This window comes from Suncus etruscus, chromosome 1 (genome assembly GCF_024139225.1).
Source record: "Suncus etruscus isolate mSunEtr1 chromosome 1, mSunEtr1.pri.cur, whole genome shotgun sequence".
Lineage (NCBI taxonomy): Eukaryota > Metazoa > Chordata > Mammalia > Eulipotyphla > Soricidae > Suncus > Suncus etruscus.
This window is the reverse complement of record NC_064848.1, coordinates 128699434-128706162: the sequence shown is the minus strand read 5'-3', so window position 1 is coordinate 128706162 and position 6729 is coordinate 128699434. Positions and strand designations below refer to the sequence as shown.

Genomic DNA, 6729 nt, shown 5'->3' with positions numbered 1-6729 from the left:
TAGAGTTATATGTGAGAGGTAACTTTCAAAGATCACTTTAAACATCTAAAATACTAAACCTAGAATAATTTGCTAATTTTAGAAATTTATGAATTTCTCTTATTAAGATTATATAGTGACATTATAAATTACATTAAAATTAATTTTTAGAGCCAGAGCAGAGGTGTAAGGCGTAAGGCATCTGCCTTGCTTGCACTAGCCTAGGATGGATTGCAGTTCGATCCCTCAGCATCCCATATGGTCCCCCAAGCCAGGAGCAATTTCTGAGCACATAGTCAGAAGTAATCCCTGAGCATCACCGGGTATGGCCCACAAACCAAAAAAAAAATTTAGTTTCAGTTTTAAATTTTAATATTTTCTATTGCTGCATTATTGCAATTGATAGTGTAGTTATATGTTATAAGATACTTTAAATATAGGATAACAGGAAAATTCAATATAGACCAAGACTGTTATAACTACAAAATCAATTAAATATTTGGGTCACACCCGGTGGCACTCAGGGTTGCTCCTAACTTTGGGCTCAGAAATCGCTTCTGGCAGGCTCAAGGGTCCATATGGGATGCTGGGAATCAAACCAGGTTCTGTCCTGTGTTGGCCGAGTGCAAGGCAAACCACTGTGCTAACGCTATGACTCCTTAATAATGTCTTTAAAATAAAATAAGACTTGGCTTGAGTATAGAAAAGATCAGAGAGGTTTTTCCTATTGGTTCATTACCTAGATTAAAAGTGCATTTTCAGATGTTATATTCTTTAGGATCATTATATAAACTTGCACTGAAAATGTGACCACAATTTTTATATCCAATCATAATAATCAAAATAACTATTTGGGATAAATTGAGTCTATGAAATCTGTGACTTTATGTGAAATTTATGTTGAACATTGGCCAGAGGCTTGTTATGTTTTTTTGCTTATAGACGGTTAGGCTAATTTCTAGTCCATGGGTAATAGGTATATGACTGGCTGCCAATAATAAAATGTGAGAAGTGTTATGTAATTTCTAGTTGAGGGCAATTAAGATCTGCTTTGAACATCTTTCTTTCCTGCACTATTAAGAAAACGTGAATTTGAAGACACATATTAGAGGTAGATAAGTTGCAATCTCAAATTTTTTTTCACATATTATAACAAACTTGTCTTCCTGGAGACCAAAGTGTAACATTCCATGAATGAATAATGTGTATTCATGCTGTAAATCTTCCAAATTTGAGGGTTACTAATATTTTTCATTCTAATTAGTAAATTCTCAAATAGAAGTAATGTGTTTTATTTATTTGTATGTTTTGAGCCACACCCAGAGATGTTTAGAGATTACTCCTGGCTCTATACTCAGAAACTACTCTTAGTGATGCTCAGGGATCATATAGGATGCTAGAGCTTAAACCCAGGTCATCTTTATGCAAGGTAAATGCTCTACCAGGTATATTATTTCTCTAGTTTCTATAAATAAATTCTAGAAAATCCTTGAAGAATTAGGCAAACATGTATGATATGAAATTAATAATGATATAATGATAAAATATAATAAAGGTAGGATATAGACAGGAAGCAGTAAATAATAGAAAATAAATTGTTACATATTTCAAAGCTATATAAAATGTTTTAACAAAATCAATAATCTGATAAGTAAATATGATATAAAATAGCTGAAAAATATTATATTGGGTCAAATATTTAATAATGGTAATTACAATGAAAATATAGAAAATAAAAGACCTGGAGCCGGAGAGATAGCATGGAGGAAGGGCATTTGCCTTGCATGCAGAAGGATGTTGGTTCAAATTCTGGCATCCCATATGGTCCCACAAGCCTGCCAGGAGCAATTTCTGAGCAGAGAGCCAGGAGTAGCTCCTGAGTGCTGCCCAGTGTGACCCAAAAACCAAAAAAAAAAAAAAGAAAAAAAAAAGAAAAAAAAAAGGAAAAGAAAAGAAAAGAAAAGACCTTATATATTGTCCTTAAAATGTGGTCAAATAATCGCTTCTCAGCCTTTTGGCTAAGATCAAGTGTAGTATCTGTTCTTATCAGTTTAATATCTGATACGTCCTCTATCCAAGGACAATATATTAAATGGATTTTTGGAGCTGGGAGTCGGAAGAGGAGCTTGCTCCGTCCGCTCCGCGCATCGACCCGGTATTGCAGTACCTCCGGGAACGGTGCACAAAAAAAAAAAAAAAAAAAAAATGTGGTCAAATACCTTTTCAAACGTGGTGATTAGGAAATACAGTTTAGCAAAAGATAACCTGACCTGTAGACGTGAACCACAGATTCTGATTAGTGGCTATATACATACATGCTTAGTGCAACCATATCTACATTTCCATCTTGGATTTGTTGCAACATAACGAAGTGTAGCTTCTCTGACACACTGCAAATAAATGTGTGGACCCCACAACTAACATGTGAGAGAACCAGAATCATGTGTGATAAATTATTGTGTGCAATAAAAAGAAAGGAAATACCAAGAAGAAAGATACCAGTACATTTTAATACAGAAAATCAAGTTCTCAACTTCAGTGAGATTATTATTGATATTATATATTAATATCATGTATTAATATAAAATTTAAGAAACACTTATACATTTTAAATAATGATGGCTGGTTAGGTCAATGTATCATGATATTAGAGTGATGGACTTTGTAATATTGTTAAACTATTTTGGAATATATATATAATATATATATAAATTGACACTTAAATCCTAAAGACTCTACCAAAAAGCTTCTAGAAACAATAGATTCATATAGCAAAGTGGAAGCCTACAAAATTAACATGCAAAAATTAATGGCCTTTTTTTTACACCTATAATGATAGAAGATAAATGACATTAATTAAACAACTCCATTCACATTAGTATCACACAAACTCAAATACCTTGGAGTCAACTTAACCAAAGAGGTGAAGGACCTATACAAAGAAAACTACAAAATTCTGCTTCAATAAATAAAAGGGGGCACACAGAAATGAAGACACATATCCTTGTTCCTAGAGTGGGAGGAATAACAACATTAAAATGTCAGTATTCTCTATAGCATCGTGCAGATTTAATGCAATCCCTCTAAGAATACCCATGACCTTCTTCAAAGAAGAGGATCAAACACTCTTAAAATTTATTTGGAGCAATAATCACCCAGAAATAGCTAGAGCAACACTTGGGAAAAGAAATATGGGAGTCATCACTTTCCCTAAATTTAAATTGTATTACAAAGCTTTAGTCATTAAAACAGCATGGTATTGGAATAGACTTGAGTATTTAGAAAATGTCCCCCAGACAGACAATTAATTTTTGATAAAGGGGAAGTAAATGCAAAATGTAGCAAGGATAGCCTCTTCAACAAGTATTGTTGGGACAACTGGTCAGCCACTTGCAAAAAAGAGAACTCAGACCTCCATCTAACACCATGCACAAAGGACAAATCCAAATGGATTAAAGACCTTGATATCAGACCCAAAACTATAAGGTTTATAGAACAACATGTAGTTATAACACTCCATGGCATTGAGACTAAAGGAATCTTTAAGGAGGAAACAGCACTCTTCAAACAAGTGGAAGCAGAGATAAACAGATGGGAATATATTAAGCTGAGAAGTTTTTGCACCTCAAAAAATAAAACACCCACCCACAGAACGGGAGAAACTATTCACCCAATACCTGTAAGATAAGGGGCTAATATTGAAGATATACAATGTACTGACAGAACTTAACAAGAAAAAATATATAACTCCATTAAAAAAATGGGGAGAACAAATTAAGTGGCACTTTCTCAAAGAAGAAATACAAACAGCCAAAAAACATATAAAAATGCTCCACATCATTAATCATCAGGGAGATGCAAATCAAAACAACACTGAGTTATCATATCACACCACCAAGACTAGCACACATCACAAAGAAAAAGAACAATCAGTGCTTGTGATGATGTGGGGAGAAATAAACTCTCATTCACTGCTGGTGGGAATGCTGCCTAGTCAAACCTTATGGAAAACATTATGGTGATTCCTCAAAAAAAAAAAAAAAAAGGAAATTGTACTCCTATATGATCCATCTCTACCACTCCTAAGGATATACACTAGGAATACAAAAATGCAATTCAAAAATCCCTTCCTCACACCTATATTCATTGCAGCACTATTTACAATAGCCAGACTCTGGAATCAACTATGGTGCCATTCAACAGATAAATGGCTAAAGAAACTGTGGTACTTATACTCAATGGCATATTATGCAGCCTTCAGCAGAGATGAAATCATGAAATTTTCCTATACGTGGATGTACATGGAATCTATAATTCTGAGTGAAATAAGTCAGAGGGAAAGAGCTAGAGATGAAATAGTTTCACTCATCTATGGGTCTTAAAAAAATAAAAGACATTATTGTAATAATGCTCAGAGACAATAGAGATGAGGGCTGTAAGGTCCAGCTTAAGAATGAAGCTCACCACAGAGAGTGGTGAGTTTATTTAGAGGAATAACTACACTGACAACTAACATAACAATGTGAATGAATGAGGGAAGTAGAAGTCTGTCTCAAATACAGGTGGGGTGGGGGTGAGGAGGAGAGATTTGGGGAATTGGTGATAGGAATGTTGCACTGGTAAAGGGGGGTGTTCTTTTTATGACTGAAACCCAACTGCAATCATGTCTGTAATCAAGGAGCATAAAGATATTTAAAAATATAGCCAAAGAAAAAGAAAAGTAAAATTAAACAAATAATGCTTACTGTTTTCTAAAAAAAAATTATTTATCAAGAACACTGATTTCAGCCTTACCTTCATTTTGGGGATAAGATAAACTTTTCTACATTTTTTTTAACTACTAAGTGAAAACCTAATAATTGTTTGTCTAACTATGAGAAGAACATATTCCTAATCCTATAATTTCAGAATAGATAGATGAATACCTCAGTAACTTTTCCGGCTTGATTTGTATTCTTTTATTTCTGCTAAGAATACTTCAAATCCCTCCAAAGTAGTAAGTTTATGTTAACATAATCAGAATAATATTAAAATAAAACCATGGATATAATTAGCAATAAATAAGATAATAAAAACATGTAGTTCTTATGATTGGTAAAATATTAAAAATAATACAATATTTTACATCCTTTTAGGTAATTTTTTGCAGTGTGTTATCTACTTAGGATATTTGATGTTCAAAGGTGCCATAATTTAACATTTCTAATTAATTTAAATTTTGTAAGCATTTTACATCAAGAAAAATAGAAATGCTTAAATGTTATTTTTGTAAAAGTTTTTTTTTTAAATATCGTATATGTCTGACCTAAATTCCAGGGATATTTTAATAATATGGCATTGATATTTCATAAGAGATGCCTTTAGCAGCTGTCTTCTAAAAAATTGCTGCACTAAGATAGTAAGTGCAAGATTATCATTTTGTACTTAACCTTTGTGTGAAAATTTTTTAACTACATTTTTTTTTTTATTTGGGCCACATCTGGTGATGCTCAGGGTTACTCATGGCTATGTGCTGAGAAATCGCTCCTAGCTTAGGGGACTATATAGGATGCTGGGGGATCGAACCCTGGTCAGTTCTAGGTTATCTCCTGCAGGACAGATGCCCTACCGCTTGTGTCACTGCTCCCTCCCCATTTTTTAAAACTATTGTTAACAATTCATTGGAACAGACTTACTGGATCACAGCATATATATATCTTTGAAAATTTTATAATTTATACTATGGATTTTTTTTCTAGAAATACTGTGACTTTTACATTATTTACTAACAAGTTTTTATCATGAGACTACAATATTTTATATAATGTTTTTATTCATTCATTGGAATGATTATGTAATATTTTTCTTTATTTTATTAGTTCATTTTTAAATTTACAGTGTTGAGCCACGATTTCATTAAAGACATAAGTCTTGTTTTATCATAGAATATGATCATTTTATTGTGCTATTAAGCAATCCTGCTCGCAAGTTTATTGGATATGTTGGTTTATAATTTTTCATTTACTCTGATGTTTCTTATCAAACTTTAGTGTCCATGTTAACACTAGCTTAGTAAGATTCTATTATAAGTGTTCTCTTGCAGGTTTGAAAATGGTTGAAGGAAGATTGGCATTACTTATATAAATAATTGGAATCAATCACCAGTGAAGCATTCTGTCTTTGTAGTTTTTCTTTTATACAAGGTTTTTCAAAAAAAAAGCTTCTACTCACAACTTCTTTCCAGATCTCATGCTTTCTTCAAAGTATATTTCTACTAATTTACTATGATTATTTCCATAAAAAATGCCCATTATTTTTGGTAGTTTATTTTTGACATATTAATTCTCGATGACATCCTTATATTTTATTCTAGTTTTCATTTTTCTTTTCATGCTGAAGAAATTTGAAAAATTGTTTAGTATAATTATGATTAAAGTTTCTGATGATTCAAGAATAAACTATATTATTTATTACATTTTTATAACTTTCAGTTATTAAATTTATGAAAGGAAATATGTTTAATATGATTCTGTTTATGTGTGTGTCTTTTTTAATAGAATTATTCTGAAGATGAAAGGGATGGTAGGAATGTGGGGAGGATGGTGGTGAGAGAGGTGCTAGGATATATTGTGTTTCAGACCTAAATATTAATAACTGTGGCATTTTAATAAGATATTTTAATAAAATATTAAATACAGATTTTATTTTATTTTTTTTTTCTTTTTTCCCCCCCCTAAATACAGATTTTAAAATGGCAAAATAGGGGCCAGA

The 6729-nt window shown here is 32.2% G+C and overlaps 1 non-coding gene across 1 annotated transcript; it reads left to right on the top strand.

The window, feature by feature from the left end:
- The first annotated feature begins 1977 nt into the window (after nucleotides 1–1977).
- Nucleotides 1978–2168, top strand: LOC126033684 (U2 spliceosomal RNA). The gene has a single exon (XR_007504485.1). It is a non-coding gene; the product is annotated as a U2 spliceosomal RNA (small nuclear RNA).
- The last annotated feature ends 4561 nt before the right edge of the window (nucleotides 2169–6729 follow it).